Here is a 21,546-nt window from a genome sequence, read left to right on the forward strand (position 1 = left end):
TTGTGTTAAATTGTTATTTTAAAGTTTATAATATTTTGTGTTAACAAAGTGGTAACCAACTGGACTCAATTATTTTTGATCTCCAAAAATTATTAAGATTGTTTTGATAATCGGCAAATGTGTACACCAAAAATATACTCACATCAGAATCTGATTTTATAGAAATTAGTTAAGTAACAGAAGACACTTATTTTATTATTTCTAGTGGTTATAAGTTAAAATATTGTTTATCCAAGGTACCGACGAAATAAACGAATACATATATTATATATAGACTCTCATTTTGGTGAAAAATACAAACTCCCGTTCTTATTATATATATATATAGATATACGCTACCTAAAACATTACAATTTACAGTATATAGGTAAATGTTTCTCGGTATATTAAAGCAAATGATTTAAATGATTTTTAAATTCCATATAATATATCATATATGAAATAAATAGGCCTATGTCACTCCTCTCAAAATCTATAACATTTCCCATGTGGCATGTACGCAGTGCGTATTGTTGACGATATTGCTACAATGATTTATAATATACTCCTTACGTTGTTGTAAAACCGGGTAATTTGTTCAATATAATATGCTTTTATATATTATTATGTTGTACGGTGCAAATATGCGTATACTAGTGTACTTTATAATATTAGATATTCAAGTACGCCGCCGAGTGTATTATCATATACAGACAGACTCAATTTATTTATGCCCCCCTCATTCAACGAAGTAACTATATAATATAATATATACATATACGTGGTTTTGCGAATATATATATATATATATATATATATATAACGTCCACGCTCGCCTTATTCATTGTGTCGAATTGTGCTAAACGCAACGGATGTGAGCTAACAAAACTTGTTAAAATGGTCGACAATAAAATTGTGCTGGTTCCCGAAGTGATCTTCTTCTATTGTGTGGCCTGCAGAAACCGCTAAAGAGGATATAAATCATATACCACTTCCCCAGACACTTCATAATGCGCGTAATATTGTAATAAATATGTATAAATGTCTTTCGCATATATTACGCATCGCGTAAAGTACATAATACGAGCATTATTCTGCTGTGCACGAAGTATTCACCTGAATAAAATGTCATTTTTTCCAAGAGTCGAGTTGATTTTTTAAACGGCCTATATATAGGTAGTATATATAGGTACCTACGTTGTGTATGCATTGCATCCGTGCGAAAGACAGTTTTGTAATGAGTTTATGTCGGAGTGCTTTTATGATAATAACATAAAATATTTTATTTTCATGTCGTATACATAACTACGATGTATATTATATAGGTAGGTATACTCAATTTAAATATTTTGTGAATATATTATATAATATGGTAAACGCAATATCATAAATTAAATTATACATAGGTATAACCAATTTCATATTTTTGTGACTATATATGGTAATATATCGTAATGCCTTAAATTAAATTACTACTCATATCAATATATCATAGTATAAATTACATAAACGATAATGTATTAGTAATTACTAATTACCAAAACGCATTTAACCATAAATATGTGCTTTTCGTTTTATATTGTGTGAGATGTTATATGTAATCAATTGTATTCCAATTATTCAACTGGTTATTATAATATATTTTCAATTTAATCCAAATAAAGTATATAATGTTAAATTTTAGAATAGTATTACATATTTTTTAATAGCTTTGAAATATTATTCGAGAACATCTCTGACTTTGTGATAAAATAATATTCATGCCCTTTTTTTATAGCGATCAATGAAAATAATTTATTCGAAAAGTGAAATGATGGAATTTCATCATTATTTATGGAAAAGAATGCTAAAAATATAGCATTATATTAGATATATGGTCGTTTTATTAAACGATATTTACATTTTATTTTATCCGTATAGACTATAGGATACTCGAACGTCGAACAATTTATGTTATATTTCTCGATCATCGAATTCCCAGCAGGATATGTTTAATTGCATAATATACGCTTAAATAAATAATATACATAGATTGGACTATAAGAGTGTCGAATCTTAATCTCGGGGTCGTGGGTTCGAGCCACACGTTGAACGCCACTTTGTCGTATGCGCCGATTACATATTCCGACGTACACAATAAACGAACCAGGTAATAATATTTTAAGCACCTTTAATAAACACTGGTGTCTGGTAATCGAATCACACGATGACCACCACTGACCTTACATTTGTCTAGTCCTATCACTCATATAATATTTTCGCTGAACCTAGTTTCTATTTTGCTACATCTGATAACTTACTGACTAAGACTTAATACTAAATATTGTTACACATCACACAAGTGCTTACTTAACCTAGTAAATATTTTTAATTTTAATAATGTTTATGTTTATGAATGGTACAACACTATTGTATCACAGCTTTTACGACATCATTAACAAAACTAAAAATAAATTGTCATAATATCCATATTTAACACGTTACACTTTTCAAGGGTGATAATTCGTAAACGTATTTAAACTAAAACATATTACATATGTACCATTATACCTGTACATTAAAGTACATATTATAGGTAAACAATATAACAATGTAATCTACACATAATAATATGAGCCTTAAACGAGAATAATAATTGTATCTATTTCATCCGAACAGTGAAATATTTTTTGTTTATAATAAACTTTATGTTAGGCGAGAAAACTGCGATTAGCTTCAACAATGCAGCTAAATATATGATCGGTGATATTTTACACTTTGAGGGGTACTCACCTATATATACCTTCCTAATGATTATTATGCGCTCGCGACCGATGCTCGTGAAACTCGACTTCTTCAAAGTCCTTAAAAACGATCGCTTATAGGGTAGGTGAACATAATAATATTATAATATCGTATATTATATACACGCGAGTCGGCCATAAATTATCCACAAGATGATAGATAATATTTTAACGAACCCTCAAAAATATCGATTTATTTTTTTCAAACATTTTATATATAATAATAATAATAATAACATAAATTGTAAAAAAATAAATAAAAAAAAAAGGTTATAATATCATCTTTAACGGCGGCGGCGGCGGCGTCTGTGGTTGCGTGATGGCAGCAGGATGATGGTGGCGCGGCGTATATATACAGCATATAGTCGGTATAAAGAAGTGTCGCCCGCGCGAGTGATTAATTACACACGACGACGGCGCGAGCGTATTATATACACGCTGCAGCGGGCGCGGCAAAGGAAAACACCGAACGGGCTCTGTTTATTTTCGTCGTCGTCGTCGTCGTCGTCCTAACAAGAGAGGAGAATTTTGTTTCGCCGTGCATTATCGTTTTATATTATATTATTATTATATTATATGTGTGTGTGTATAATATTTTCCGCCATAGACGCACAACCTATATACTCTGCGGGCCCCACACCACTACGCCCCGCACCCTTATATAGTTCACCCCCTTGCCTTCCCCGATCGTAAGCGTATAAGGCTTACACAATATGCACGTACTCTCACACGTATATGCGCCCTAGCCAGGACAAAACAATGCGTTCGCGGTGGTGTATTGAAAACACATAATGTACGAGTGTATATATTATTATATTATGTATATCTATATTTTGCGACCGAAACGATTAACGCACGTCTCAGTTCCTCTCGACTCTTATATTAAAAGTCCGGAATAATATTCGGTAGACATATACGTATGATATATATATAGGAGACACATTTTAAGATTATATTATATATATATATATACATACACGACAACAATATATTATTTTGTTTTGTAATGACGATAACGCCGTGTCACTAGAGACAACACGTTTTTAAGCTGACGCAAAATATGAAAGCGATTAAAATTAAATAAAAGTTTACTGCATAAATCATAATACATGATCATAGAAGACGCGGCATTATATTGTCCGGTTTACACTTGTCGTACCGAGAAACAAAGCATCGAAAAACGTGCATAGCGCTGCACTCTCAGAACCTTTATACATATATATATTTATATGAGGGTGGGGGTGGCAGAGGGGTAGACAGAGACCTCATTTGAGAGTGTCCTCTGTCAAATGTAGGCAGGGACTGATTGGAACAATATTTCAGATCGGGAAATTTTTTAGGCAGACCAGCAAGTTTAATATAAACAAAAAAAGGGTTTTTTATAGCCAATTATAGCCGCATGGACATAAAATCAGTCTATGAAATCTGCTGTCGTCGTCCCGGGAAGTCCATCTTTAAATGTTGGGGTTAATTTTAAAGCATTTCACTAATTCAATAAATTTAAGATTTAAGATCGTAAGAAACGAATACTACTATGCTTATACATTTTCAACAAACTTAATATATGTATGCACATATAATATCAGTATATCACACAGACGCAAGAAGGGCCAATGTGACATTTGAGTACATTTTAGATTATTTGACTGATATTTGATGATGCTACATTGCTACTCGTGTTAAAATGGCCTATGTCTAGGATGCAGTGTGACTAAATTAGATTCGACAGAAATATTGATAGAACTATAATAGAAGTATATCTGTGAGATATTGTGCGCTAAAGATTGGCTACGTATCATCTACATCCAAGACATTCACCATGTTGTTATCATTCAATAAAGTTTATAAATATAAGTTGCTAATATTATAATTTATGTGCAATTTCAATAATGATTATTTTTGAATAAATAAGATAAACATTGTTTGAATATTAAAAAAATGTTTATTTTTAATTTTAGTTTTTGGCCAATGTCCAATAAATATAATTAATATTTATTATCCACCAACAAGGCCAATGTGAAAATATAACTTATACATTTTCCGGTTTCGAAAAATACAATAGTAATTCATTAAATTAAAAATTAAAAATAAATGTAGTTCACCGAAATTCCAAAACTTATTAACGTTAAGCTCACAATTGTTACAATTTTTTTTATTAAAAATAGCTTATTTCATTCAATCTCCTAACAATGTTTTTTTTTTTGACATTGGCCCTTCTTGCACCAAACCATAGATATATTTTATAGTGTCACGCCACGTATCAATTGCTTAACGAGATAGACGCGACCTGAAAAGTTTTGTGCGAGACGAGTGAAACGAAAACAGCGGCGGTGGCAGATTAAATGAAATGTGAAGTTAGAACTTAATTACACGTGCGAAGAGAGAACAGTGGCAGGAGGGATGCATGCATGCAGCAGCAGGGGTAAAGGGTCGTTATCGGATTTTCTTGTTCGTTGAAACGGCGGCGGCAGCGGCGGCGGCGTCTCAGCGAGGAAAACTTTATCAAGAAACAATTTCCAAAAGTATTTCGTTCGCGGAAAACGAAAAATGCGCCGCAGACTCGGTGTGGGGCGCCATCTACTATATCGAATTTATACAAGTATATTATTATAATAAAATACACTTAACTCATTGTATATTGTATTATAATATATTAAAAACTTGGTGTTCATTTAGATATACATCAACAATATATTAATGTTTTCAGCCGTTTTGTTTTACATACATTTATACAATAATAGTTAAAATGCATAATACTGCATTTTTGCAAAAACAAAAGATATGAATGTTTAGATAGTTAAAAATTGTTATTATTTTAATTGTGACAAATGATTTCTTATGTTAAATCTTTTAAGCGGAGAAAGGAATGCATTGGTTTTATAATTATGTGAGTTTTTTTTTGTGTTTTCCTGTGTCATTTCAGAGAAGTTAATTATTTAGCTTAATATATTCCAATTATAGTTTACCATTCTACGGTACAGAGGTATTATCTCATCAGTTATATGGTAGTTGATGGGAACCTAGTTTTTGGCAAAAAATTAGTTCAACTTACCGCGAGTTAAGCAAATACTTATATATGTGTTAGTATGGAATTATGTAAAATATCCTTGAAAATAGTCTAGAAGAAAATATATCCTTAGTCTGCTGTCAATATATGTTCCTTGGTTTTTTTATGTACACCTATATTTTTAATTTTTAATGATAAATTATCTAACTGTTTCGTAAAAAAGAATTTGGTTTATTAAGCTTCATAGGATTTATCATGTTAAGTTTTTAAGGCCTATTGCTTGAAAAAGTAAAAATAAAATAATGATTAAATATTTAGAATATTTAATGAATGAATAGAAATTAATTTAGATATTATTACACATCTAATCTACTGCCTACATAATAATATCGAAAATTACCAATTCTATCAATATAAATATTTAAAAAGAATTAATTTGCATCATCTAATTTATAAACGTATAATTAAAACAAAATTTGTTATTGTTTGAGTTTTAAATATTCCTAATATTATGATCAGCCACTTTTATAATGTCAGTTAAATTAGAATAATTTATTATTTTATATAAATAACAGTCGTAATCTTGTATAAATTATATACCTGTTTAATCACTTTTGCTATACCTATTTTAATACAATTTGATGACTAACGAATTTTGAGACCTTTAGTACTAAAGCTGCATTGCCTGCATTTACTTACCAGCTAAAATATAATTAAGATGAATTCATTATAAATTAAATTGGTTCCAAAAGACAATGATTTACTTACGCATGAGTTGTATTGTGAGTTAAAAATATCACCCTGTAAATATTTACGGAACGTAAATTTCAGATGTGATCAATTGTTGCAAACCTTAAAAAACAAGCTGCTACAAAAAGAGTTTCAATATAAAAACGAGGTTATTAACGAGGTTGTAGTCGTGCTTATGCGTAATTGGTTTTCTGTTCGCAGGGATAAAAATAACAAGCGAAAATACATTTTTTATTGACATTTTACGGAGCTGCAAAAATGTTTTATCAACACACTCTTCGAAAATATTATGTACTGAAAAACACTGCCTAATTTGTTTGTTAATCAAGATCATATATAAAAAAAAGTCTTGCTATAATAAAATAAAATATTAAAACTTATCCAATTGTAAAATATAATATAGAGTTTGAAATCTCATCAGTGTATAAGTGAAAAACGTATTAAATATTCTATAATTAAATAGGTACTAAGTAGATCAATTACTATCAAAAATAAATATACAGTGAATATTTTTTGAATGTGACTGCCCAGATATAATTGCGTGTACTATGTGGAATGTGAAAATATACTGTAAATTACCAATATATGATGATATCATAACTATCATTTATAGAGAAAGTATTAGAGATACACGATAATGCATCTATAATAGAATTCAAAATGTAGGCAATACTCAAATATAATATAATAAACTCCTATGGTAGTATTAATAGTACAAAATAACTGCGGGAAATCGATTACACAATGTTCATTCTATAGAATACTTTTAAGTATAATGCACATAGGTAACTACTATTATAACATAATATATAATAATGTATAAAGGAAACAAATAGTACACTGCACGAGGTATGTATATATAATATATTATGGCATATACATATATGTATGCAATATTCGTCACGATGCTCTAAACCACGTCTCTTTTATATTCTTCTTTCTATTTTTTTTTTTTAGGTGGTTCCCCATTTTTATGTACGCGAGCAACGGCGGCGATGGTACCATAGAATAATATTGCTTTTTTTTCGCCCCAGAGTCGTTATTATTATTATTGTTCCCCAAGTCCAATTGTGCTGTCAATCAATCCCCTTTTGGCCGCGTGCAACCCCCGGCGGCCGCCACCACCACCTTCGAAAATACACGAGCCCGATGGTGCGGAATGACGTCATCCCTCCCCTTTTCTTTTGCGCTCGAAAGCGGTGGCGCGTTTTAAGTTTCTAGAGAAAGTCGCGTCCCCCGCGCCCGATCGACTGTATTGATTTTATTCTTTACACTTTTTTTTCTTCCCGAATTTCCCTCCCTCTCCCTCCATCCCTCAAACGATGTAAAACGTATACAGCGTATATATTATGTACTCTGTATATACCGAAATAATATGAGTCACCCACATGTTTGAATATATTCTTGTTCCATATTTTTTTTCTTTATCGGTAGTAGCGGCGGCGGTCGAATGCCGCACGGGGGCCCTGCGCGCCCGTTTGGGCGTGACTCGGCAAAATCGCGGTCACAACAGTTGGCTGAGGGAAAAGAAGTGATCGTGTGTGTGTGTGTGTGTGTGTGTGTGCGATAGAGAGACATATACGAGAAAAGAGAGAAGGGGGGAGAGAAATATAATACGAGTAGAGACCAGTTTCTGTGTACGCATTTATATACACACATTATATAATATATATATATATATATATGCAGCCTATACCTTTAGTATGTAATCCCAGGCAGGTGAATCTTCGCATGTATTGCTCCTATGGGGATTCCTGCTAGCAGTGGCTGCTGCAGTAACTCGGCGGTCTACGGAAATATAGTTTGGTTATGATATAATATTATTAGATCGACAAAAGTCGAAAATACAGTAAAAACGGATTTACATTACCAATATTATGATCGGCTGCAGCAGTTGATCGATCGGCGGCAACGGCTGATTGATCGATTATATATTAATATGCCCGTGATCCATTCGCTGTGTATTTAAGTCTCATTATTCATACGTTTCGCAAGATGATATTATTATTTGAAAAAATAAATATTGAATATCATCGTTTTTGAACGTTATTTATAAATTTATAAGCAATACAAACTCTGAGTTTCACCGTTTGAATCAACTCATAAAAAGGAGTAAGGTAAGGGCCTATAATGCATCAAATGAGAACAAGACGTGAGTATACTGCAGATAGGTCCTGTTTAATATTGTACGTACTTATCTAGTTTTTTTGAGCTCATATAATATTATGAGTTATCACAATGTAACTTTTAAAATCCATTTCCTAAACTATTTATACTCACGAGTTTACTATTTATTTACATATGAAAAGAACAAATTTAATAAATTTATGTGATATTCAAAGTTATGGATCTATAATGATTTCCAATAGTAAGCCATCCAATTATTACAATAGATAGTGTAATGAAAAGTATTCCAACTCCATATTATGAAATGTTCTCAAAAAGTTCTTATAGGTATATATATATATATAAAATATATAGGTACCTACTAATAACTTCTTAAATATAGGAGTAAGAATGTATCATAAAATATATGACAACCTATGAAATCATAGGCAGCCTGCTTGATTTTTTTTAAAAACAAAGTTGTTATTTTTTTCTCTCTCTGTATAATTGTATTATTGTTACATTTAAATTATTATAATCTTCCAGCTAGGCTTGTTAAGGACTGTCTAAACTAGAGAGGTGGATATAGGTACTCAATAGTATGTACTTTAAAATTTTAGACCACATTAGTATTATCTTCAAAGTTCGAAGTCTTGCACAACAATTTAGGGTTATACGTCATAGTATTGTATTCTATTTATAATACAAATAACTATAATAAATAGTATCTATATACATAATAGTACATAGTATCTATATTTATATATATCCAAACCCTGTTAAAATATACAGATTAATAATAATAATATTCTGACGGTTAAATAGATAATGGTAATATACCATAATATACCCGCTGTAACTGTTTAGGCTATAACTTATAATAAATGTGTTTATTTTTTTAATAATATAATTGTAAGCAGTTAATAAACATATAATATGTAAACATTATAAAATTATTTTCATTTTCCAAAATACACAACTAGAATAATACATTGGAGTGTACACTTTGTTGAGCTAGGAATAAGAAAAGACAATACCTAATAGATAATAGTTATAAAATACAAACGTTATTTTTTCTACTTTTTATCGTAAAGGTGTTTTATGGAACATTGCGGGGAAAGAAAATTATACCTAGAAAAAAAAATTAAATCGGCGACGAATGGATAGTTCTTATATATTTATATGACGGTGAACTCGAGCAGAATATATTAGGTATATCATATATATATATAATATAAATAAGCGGAAATAGTATAGGTACTTTTCCGGGCCGCGCACGAGGTTATTCTATATATATTTTCTTTTCTTTATTTATTTATTATTATTATTTTTTATCCCGGAGGCGTACAATCAGGCTGATTGAGTTGTCTGCTCATTGTTCGCACGATGAAAAATGGTCGTTCCGGTGACATAGTGATAGTGTATATACTATATAGTTCATATAAGAAAATTGGATTGGATGGATTTAAAAGCTTTATATAGACGCCCGAGTCGTTTTACCGCGGTTTTCCACCGCCACCGCTGCCTCGTGCCGCCGCCGCCACCGCCGCCTCCGTCGCACAGCCCGCTGACGTCGTCAAATCCATTTTTCATACGTGAGGTCCCCCGAGAGTTTTACGTATTCCTGGGATTGTCATATCTCCGCCGTGACAGTTGCGATTCTTGATGTGGGCTCCACCGCACCCTTTCCTCGTCGAGTATATAACACACATGCACACCCACCCACCCACATATTATATGATAATATATATATTATTATTATTACTATACCGAAATGTGATTATGCGCCCTACATACTTGTACACGACGTTTATATGTGTACGAGTAGTAATATGAACTTGAGCAAATAATATACCAACAAGCGTTTAATATATTATATTTAGCGTGTATATAGAACCTGCCGTCGGATAGAATATTATATTATGATATGGAATGCTACTGCGGAGCGGTAGTCGTTTATTTTATTATAATATTATATTTTATAAGACCACGAAGTATATAGTATAAATTATGTATACACGACGACTTAAGCTTACGTTCTATATATTATATCCACTGCAGAATAATAATTACCTAAGGCGATGCGTTTAACGATATTTTACGATAACTCAGCGAATACGAATAACTACGATTATGTTTAGACCGTATCAACCCAATAGAACATTATATTTTTTCGACATTTTTGCAAAGTCTTAGGAAAAATTACACGATTTCTGAATGTAATTATTTCGTTATTCTGTCGCCCCTACAATATATCATGATACTATTGTGAAACTCTGCAAAGCGATACTGTTATTATTATTATACGATCAAACTACACATCAAATAAACGCGTGTTTCCCATGGTTGTTGTACCTATGTCCTCTAACTAAAGTGGGGTCTTATTTGATGTGTGTTTCGGTAAAAATAGGTACTTAATGTTTTTTTGAAAAAAAAAAATGATACGTTATTAAAGTAAGTACCTACAATATAATGGCGTACACTTATATTCACAGCATGAGGATATTTTTCCCTAATTTTCTCGGTTCTTGATTTTTCCCTCTTTGCTATTTACACGTCGAGGGGACGATTTGCGATACTACCCACATGATAAAATGGGAGTGTCCTATATGCGCCCGCCATGAAAATCTCCTTTTTTGTTTAGACATAACGCTGTACCACTGTAATAATATTATATAAGCTTGTTCATGATATCTTCAACTTTAAAGAGCGAACGGACATATGGCCCGAGTGGATATTATGCCATATAAATCAACGAAAAGTTTTATTTCTTATCGCTGAACGATTTAAAATATAAATATATGTATTTTGAACGTCAGTTGGCCATTTAAAATACTAAATGTTAAAAATAAATAGATTTCATTATAATATGTAGATAATAAATAAATTATAACCCTGTATACTCCATACAACACTTAAATACATCCTATAAAATATTTTTAACATAAATTAATTCATAACAAATTTATATTAAAAACTCCTAAAAAATGTACTAAAACCACAGTAATTAACGTTTAGAAAAAAATGTTTATAATTAATAACTTATAAATTTAAAAAAAAATGTTTAGTATAACAATTTAAAAATGAATTGAGTACATGTTTAAAATAAATAAAAATCAAAATTTTAAAATATATTTCATTAAAATAAAAATAAAATGAACTGCAAAAATGTTTTTGTTTGATAATTTTACTGAAAAATCTAAAATTCACTCTCAATAAGATTGGTATAATTGGTGCAGGTTTAGGTAGTAGCTATATATAAGAGCAATTTGGACAACAATTGGTTATATTATTGTTACCTGCAGTACCAAACAAATAAAACAAATAAAAAAATATTTCACCAATAAAACTACAAAGTATCTAAACTAAACTACTAAACTACTAACCTACTCAGTCACTAAAGCTATCTGCCAACCTATAAAAAAGATACCATATAGACAACGTTATGCATAACGTATAAAACCACACCAGTTATCATTATCATACACATAATTTAACAATAAATAGGTATACCAACTACCACTATACATTAATATAATTTTTATGGAAATTATTAAAAAAATAAATAAAGTTAATAAATTATGTAATAAAAGAAAGAATTACAATTTTTCAGGTTATTTTATATTATATATTCGAATTATTATATTATTATATTATATTATATTATTTTTTTATATTATTATATTTTTATATTATTATATTATTATATTTTTATATTATATATTCGAACACATACCTAATAAGAAAACTACTACATACAATGGCATACAAATGAAATTCACTACAAGTATGATCTCATGATTCGTCATTTATTAATATTAAATATGTAACCCAATTATTGTCAGTTGTCATACTAGAAATAATCTCATATAAAATATATACAAATTAATTTTACATTTGATAAAAACCTCTCTATAAAAAAGCGAAGCTTGTGCTTGGATTAGATGAGTTTATTATTTTTATAAATTTATAATACATACATTCGCGCACGGCGTATATATAGTCATTTTAATTATTTAATAATACACGGTTTAACTGTTTTTTAAACTCGTTTTTTCCGTTGGTCCTGGATCCGTAACAAACGCGTTTTCGCACACTCTAGCTGCAGTCACGCACCCGTAAAAAATCATTTTTAACAGCCGATAGTTCTATACATTTATACGGTACGATGCATAATAATATTAATACCTAATCGATCGATGCATGGCGTCCGTAAAATCGAATACGAGCATTACGCAACCATCACCACACCGTGATATATTATTATTATTATTATATCACGATGCCGGCGCGGCGTACAATTGTACAATAATCGTCGTGAAACGGCGGCGATGCGTGCAAACCGGGGAAGAGAGAGACGTCTTATTTGGCTCGGGATAGTCGTGGATATATACCACCGTCGGGGGGTTTAGGTCTTTTCTCGTGGGACGCCGATCACGACGGTGTTTACCACGTATTTTGGTGCGCGCGCTCATCACTACACACACACACACACGCACGCACACACACATACACACTCACGGCGTATACATTACTCGCTCGTACCGCGGGTGGATGTACTCCCTCGGATTGGGAAAAAAGAGGAGGGGTAAGGGGGAAAGGGAGCAAAAAAAAAGAATGAGGAAGAGTGTCGCTGTGGCGGAAGGGAGGAGACCTTTTGATTCTCGTTTTTTCCTTTCTTTTCTTTTTTTTTTCTTTCTGAAAAGCGTCAGACGCTCGGCGGTCCCATCTGAAACCAAACAGCTGAGCCAGAAAGAGAGATACACCGCGGTGCGGCGGCAGTGGCACCGAGTGAGAGAGAGGCTGGTGGCGGCGGCGGCGGCGGCGCGAGTGATTAATGATGCGCCTCCCCAGGCTGCTGCTGCCGCCGCCGACGGAATAGACGTCGTCGTCGTCGTAGTCGTCGCCGACAACGACGTAACTGTACAGTGTATGTATAATATTATGTAGTAGTAGTAGTAGTAGTAGTTGTATAGTAGATAGTAGTAGTAATAGTAAGGGTAGAAGCGTATATATAGTTGTTGTAGCTGTAGTAGTAGTAGTAGTAGTAGTACACACGAGCAGAAGTATAGTCGTATTCTCGGTAAAGTCTCGCTCCTCGTCATTTTTCGCCCCCGCTAGAAATTCGGACTCCACGGCATTCAGTTTACCGTGCGCACATCGCGTCTCATCGCCATCTCGGGGAGGATATTTTATAGAATTACGTTTAATGCACGTTCAACGTCAGAAAAAATAAATGCACTACATATAGTTACGGCCGAGAAAAAAATGTTCCGAAACATATAGTATAGTGGGTTTAAGGGTTTGATATATCAACGCTCTCTGGCATAGCGTGGGTATTTTGTATTTTGTATTATATTTGGATACACGACAACCGCCGTAACGATCTTCGTTTACAAGGACGAACATTTCTCTGAATATCGTTTGACCAAAGTTAATCGTTTTCGCACCGAACTTTGCGCGAACTACGCACGTCGAATATCTTATATCGGTGCCATATTGCTATTCCACCATCGCGTAATATTATTAAAAAAGAACTCCGATTATAGTCAACTCGTTTATGCCTACGATGACTGCAGCAGCGCGTGTAATATAATGTAGTACGGACGCGCATCGTGCCCGAAATACAAACCGAAACTTTAGAAAGTTTTTTCCAACGCAATATGCTGTTTAGAAGAGTTAAAATTAATGAGAATACATCAAAACGTGTATTACATGCAGCCAAACACAAATTATATTTAGGTACTATGAATTATTAAAAATTTGATTAGGAAGAGGAGAAGGGTTTACCTTTAACACTTCATTTTGTTTACAACACATCAACATTTCAACTAGAAAGGAGGTATATAAATTGCGTATGTTAATAAATCATAGTTGTTAAATAATCAAATGTATGAAATACTTAGTTTTCATTCGCTAAAAATTATGTTGCCATTCGTTTAGCAGGTGACCTACCAGCCAACTGGTGCCTAAACCAATGTTTTAACGGCGGCCTACTACATTTTAAGCATTTATACACATATTATATACGAACAAATATTATTAGATGACCAAAAATATTTATGAATTTTGTCATTTCCTTCTTTAAAATTTGTATTGATAATATAAAACATTTATATTTAAACTTTTGGTTTGAACTCTTCTGATGTCTGATAAAAATTATAAAAAAAAATCATTGTTTCGTTTTATTATAGTGATTTATACCACAATATTATCAAATTACGAGTCAATATAATATCTGGAATATTGAATATGCATATTTTGAAACATTTTAATAGGTATAACATTATAGTCATAACAATAGATACACGTACGTGGAAGAGTTGTTGCAAACTAACATGTGATATTATGACACCATGGTTGCATATAAGACATCTATTTTATACCTATACCTAACCAAGGTCCATTTATCTGCAGTTACAGGCAGAAAAGAAAATACCTACAGACTAATAAACTATATAATAACTATATATTATAAGGTGAATCATCGATATTTTTATTAATTATTTATGCTTACGCTTATAATTGAACAAAAATCAGGTTGGTGATTTATAGAACCAAACTAAATGTTGATAGATACCATTATTATTATGATATTAGGTTGTAGAAATGAATTATTACGATAATTTTTTTTTTAGAATGTTTACCTTTTTTATTGAATTAACATTAAATTAACTTTTTAAAAATATTACGAATCTTAAAAATGACAGTTCTTTTACAGTCTGTAAGCGTATTTATAAAATATGTATAAAGTATAAACTATATTTAAAATATAATTTATAGAATTGACACTCAAATTATTTTTATGAAACATATCTGAAGGGTATCAAAAACTGTTGCATATACTTAAAATAACAATTTATCACTAAAATATATATAATAACTAATAAGTAGGTAATTCCAGTGGAGTAATGTCAATAATGACAATATTATTATGATACAGCAAATAACAATAAGAAATAGTATAATAATCTAAGTTATAATTAATTTAACATAGTAGTATAGTACCTGCCTATAATCACTATGATAATATCTATTTTCATTTAGAAAACGTATTACAATTTTTGTTACACTTAAATTCTTTAAATACTTTTATTTATTCAAGAAATAACCAATTCTTGGTAATACCTTTATATTTTTCTTTAAAAAGACCAGTTGTTCCTTCGTTAGATTAAATATAGATTATCTCTAGGTGGTATACATATTAGATATTATTAATGAAATGTATTATAATTTTTTAATTGTAATTGATTTATCTGGAATAAATAAATACAAATATAACACTGGTAATATTTATAACTCAAGTACGTCAATATTAGGGTCACTAATTAATTTTTTTGAAGGGTCACATAAGAAATCTGAAAATTGGACCATCAAAATTGCAGACGACGGTAAAAACAAACTAACAAAAATGATAAATTACTACACTAACTAGAACAAGAGGTTTAATTCATAATGAATAAATAAATAACATTATGATTTCTCTAAGAAACCGTGTCCTCAAGCCATGTACTTACCGTACCGTTGATATTTTTAAAAACGACTGTTGTGCTTGCATAATATGCAAATATTACCATATTATGGTAAGTAGTACTTACGCACTTCTTCGAAAGAGGGAGACATTGTACGGAATAATACTATAAGCCTCTCATGTATTAAAAATAGTAAACTAATTTTACCATTTAATTATTATAGTTTTTAACGTTCAAGTTTTGATGAAATTGGATAATGGATATTAAACGAAAGTAATGAGATTTTTGCTATTTTCATGTAATTCAAGAATGTTGCCCTTTGACAATTTACGTATTTATTAGTGTAATATTATTGACTTACATAGTAATAAATAATATCATAATATAGTCTTAAAAACTAGTCTTTATGATATATAATAAACTTAGAAATTCCAAAAACCAGAAGTCCAATAAATGCTTAACTAACATTTCAAATCGGGTAAGCATGCAATATGCAATATCAAGTTCTCGTAATATTAGTTCATAGATATTTCCTTTATCTATGGGTATTATTTATAACAACGCCTATAGCTTAATGCTTATAACAGTGAGTCGTAGACAAGCCATTAAGCAAACGTAAAAACACAAATACATCGTAGTTTATTTATTAAACAGGTAGTTGTGTGCAAATTTCCTCACCACCTTAGCTTAAAAACGACAACATTGGAATATTGAAGTCAGTTTAAATGCATGAGGTATTACACATGGAGCGTTTTTTTTATTGTGGTGTCCCCGTTAAGCACCGAACTGACTATAATATTCAGTTCTGTGATTTTTAGGCCTAGTCCACTAGTACAAATAAAGTATCAATTTTATCCACACTTTCACCACAAAGTAATTTACTGTTAATGATAAGTGGTGGGTAAGTTTTTGTTTTTAATGTACCCATATGAGAATGTCAGACAGGTATGTGTTTTGACGAAAGGCCGTTACCGGTTGAAAATAATTTATTTAAAATATAAATATGTAATTTTGATGCTATAAATGTCTGTCAATGATCAGTTAAACATCATGGAATTTAATGACTGTAGCTTAAGTTTTTGAGATTTTGTGGTGAATTTTTGGATTTATTTTAAATGAAATATAAGTTATTAAAAGACTTAAATTATTAAAATTATTAAATCACTGGTGAATTTTTACTTAAAACAGTTAATTTTAACTTTATATTGTTACATTTTTCTCATAAAGTTACAAGTTATACGGGTTCGTAATTAGGAACTTTACTCCCGTAACATTTTTTTGTAGAAATATGGGTTTATTGTGTTTCTTAATAGTTAATACTAGCATGGATATTGGTGAAAATGTAACAGTAACAATGAACCAACATTAGAATAAATGCAATAAACATTTAAACCATTCAAGTTAATAAAAAAATTAAATTGACACATCATTTGCGCTGAAGTATACACGTATCCGTTACGATATTACTATATGAGGGCACGTAAGTTACGGTACACCAAAAGTTGTTAACAATCAAGAAAATATTAAGTTAAATATTTAAAATCATAACTTGTGATGTAACTGTTGTAACGTAGTGGTCGGTTGTCATACTAAACATGTTTGCTATAATTTTTTTATATTAAAATGAAAAACCCTTGTATAAGTGTTTTTTTTTTTTTACTGTACATTTGTTTATAAGTGTATGTTGAGTATTATACCTAGCCTTTGCCTTTTAGGGAGCGGATTTCAATTCACTAAAAAACAAGAAAATAGACTTGAAAATAGAACTTAATGCACTTATAAATAAAAAAATAGTTAAACATTTCCTTAAATTATTGCATTTAAAATTATTTTAAGCATTAAAAAAAGTAAAAAAAGCTTTAAATGCTTTAACAATTTAATGCACGTATGACTTATAGAAATAATAGCTTTTAAAAAGATTTATAATAATAAAAATTTATATTTTTACATTTAAAGCACTATCCTCGTTCACTAACTCTTTTTATTTTTATGTATTATGAAATATTTTTTAATTATTATGAATTATTAAAGATGTTTTTTTGTTGTTGATTGAAAATATGGACTATAACTTACTAATTAACTATACCATACGACCTGCAGCCACTTCTTAATTGTTGGTAGAATATCATTTGACACACATAGAACAGACTGTGTTGATTTTTTTCAGTAGAGGAAAAACAATTAAATTAATTTATAACATTGCTGTAAAGTTTAAACACTCGATGTTAAATCTATAATTTAAAAAAGTCAAAACTTATTGGATACATTTAAAAAAAATTCACTGTCAAAATATTACTTAATAAACAAATTAATTATATTCGATAAGACATTAATTATGCAGTGTATTTAAAACAATTTAATATTCTCGTTATTAGCCAGCACGGTATTACTCAAACTAATGTTTATATACTAGCCAACATATAATGTGTTACATATTAATATAATATACATTTTAAATTCGTGAGTATACAAATACATAGTAGTTTATTTGTTTTTAAAGTATAAGTTAAAAGTTAAATCACCGTCAGCATTATACTTAATTGTTAAATTTTAAACAGTGTTATTCATATTATATCATTATTCATTATGTATCATTCACATTTTTCTGACTCAATACATTCAGGACAAATTTTTCTTCATAATCTTGCAGACACAAATGTATGTAAGTACCTATCTTGGGTAAAGTAGTAATTAAAACTAAAATAAAATGAAAAATAAGACTACAATATTACAATTATACTAATTCTAGTTATAACAATCTATATTGAATCTTGCCACATAAAAGCAATGATAGTTAATTAAAAAAATCATTTATAACTTAATATCTAGGTGAAATAATTGGATATCAATAAATTCCTCAAGAAATGTAAGCGTTTTGTTCATTCTACTTCGTAACCGTATCCCACCGTCTCTCAATTTTTACACTACATCAAATACTGAATCGAGTATTCTAGTTTAACTTTGGAGAAAGTTTATAAGTATATATACGTAAGAATAATAAAAAAAATTGGTTTTAAATTTTAAATTACAAATTTAATAATTTTTATAAGGTACAGCATACATAATTTTAAATCTTAAAATATAAATTATTAGTAGTATATTTGACATTCCTTAACTTTTTCACTATGTTCGATAATATTTGAGGAGATACAATCTTCAATGAATTTTATATGTGAGTGAAAGTTAACCAAGTTCTAGTATTAGATTTGACGGTTTTCATTCGTGAAGTGCATAACTGTGTAACTGTGCAAGTACATATTAAGTGTATTACGTCTACAATCAAAGATAGACATTATTTTTAAAGTGTTGTTTTGTAAATAAGGATATGTGTCTTCATACCTTTATACTTTGAATAAAAAATTAAATAATTTATCTTATCACATATTGATAGGAATATATAGGACCTACATTAGGGGCTCAACGTTTTTGAAACTTTTTTGGCTATTCTAATTTGATAAAAATAGAAAAATATACATGCTAAGCTAAATATCAGTGTACGGGCCTCAAATAAAAAAATGGAAAGCAGTAGACCCATGCTCAAAGTTAAAGATGGGGCATGTTCACTAGTTCACTACCTACTTTTAAAGTTGTAATCGCCCTTAGAACAATTAAATAAATTAAAAAGGTGAGCAAGATGGGTACCGCTCTGTTGCACAGTAGGTGTTGCTGTGGCCGCATTATATATTAATATATAAAATTTAAATGTCGACGGAATACAATTCAATACTTGATTTGGAATACTGGTTAATATTAAATGATACTGTGCCCGCCATCCGCCCAAAAAAGGGTGGTTAGTGTACGATAAGCTGTGCATTGCCAACTGAATGACGTTTGTTCACTGTACCTATTTTCGAGTATTTCGTATCGCACGAGTTTATTATTTTGACAGTGTAAACGACAGTCAACGGTACTAAAACAATTACTTAGTAAAATATAATAAATTATTGGAAAAAGTTGTCTAATTTTGTGAGGTGCAGTTGACCCCCACTTGAATGTATTAAAAAGTATTATTATTATTTGCCGTAAGTCAGTCTTAAAGAAATCGCTTAGATTCAGATGGCTATTGGCAGTCGCATAAAAAACAGTTGGCGGCTAGTTAATGGCATTTTCTGCAAGTGGCGTCAACAATTTTTACAACATACCTCCACCCCCTAAAATATATAAAAAAAGTTTTAATCGATTTTGTCACATTGATAACATTCGTAATAGTTTTTATTAGTTCATATTACATAACTAAATATAATTTGCTGGTAAATTTACTTGCAGTCACCCCTTCAACTACAACTCATTACTTTGAAAAGAAGTGTCAACCGACACCCTTAGTCGTGTGCTCCACACTGACAAACGGAAATAATATTGTGGGTTAATATTACATTCTTAACCGCGGTAACCACGGTATTAATTTGGTGAAAATTGTGAACATCGTAGGTGCCAGGTGGTGATTAACTACCGCCGGTGTGTACAGAGATGATTTATGCCGTTAGTCAGTCTAAGGAAAACACGGTCATCACCGGAACTTTTCTACACATCCGCTATCGTGGAGTTCGCTTCTCCGTCGAACACTTTTCACGCAACACGTCAGCAAATGAGTATAGGTGTGTAACACAATATTGATATTTAATACAATATAGTGGTGCAGAGTTAAAAAATTTCAGCGAAACGAGTCTTGAGAGTATAATATATATATCTTTGAACAACATTCCCCCAGGATTTATTATAATCAGCCAAAGTCAGTTATCGGTCAGATCATTATGTCAACAATTTTTTTAACATATTTCTTGTAATAATAGCATATGATATAAGTTATTCATATTTTATACCCTTTTATATACCCGCTCAATTGGGATTATTTAGAATTTATTGTATTCAGGTCCGAGTTAAACCTTGGTGAAATTATATCGTTGCTATTCGTCAATTTTTAGTTGGCATACCATAAAAACATAATTTAATAAATCGTGTATAATTCAAGTGTAAATAAAGATTAATGGGCTTAAAAAGTTACTCTGTATATGCATATTAAAAAGTATTATTATTAGAACCTTAATTGAGTGCGTTAAAAAAAGCATACGTATAATTCATTAATATCTGTAGCAGAAACCATCACAGGAACATGTATATCGTTTCTTAAGTATAAATCATATTTCTTTAATATTGTGCGTTTGGTGGAGCCATAAATGCGTTATCAGTGAAATCGGATAATAATTATTGTAAGTATAATTGTATTCACTTGTCCAGTCTCTGAGCCACTGGTACCCATGTCATTATACCTATAATTTGATATAAGAAATATTACATTCGAGAGTGAGCTCTACATCTAACTCTATAAGTATTAATACCCACATATTACGGCTTGACTTTATAATAGCTATATAGTAGGTATATATATAATAGTCAATTACTGAATTACTCAAAGATATAATATTATTATACTTGTTGAGAATTTTTACAC

This window comes from Myzus persicae, unplaced genomic scaffold (assembly GCF_001856785.1).
Source record: "Myzus persicae strain clone G006 unplaced genomic scaffold, MPER_G0061.0, whole genome shotgun sequence".
In the NCBI taxonomy this organism is placed as follows: Eukaryota; Metazoa; Arthropoda; class Insecta; order Hemiptera; family Aphididae; genus Myzus; species Myzus persicae.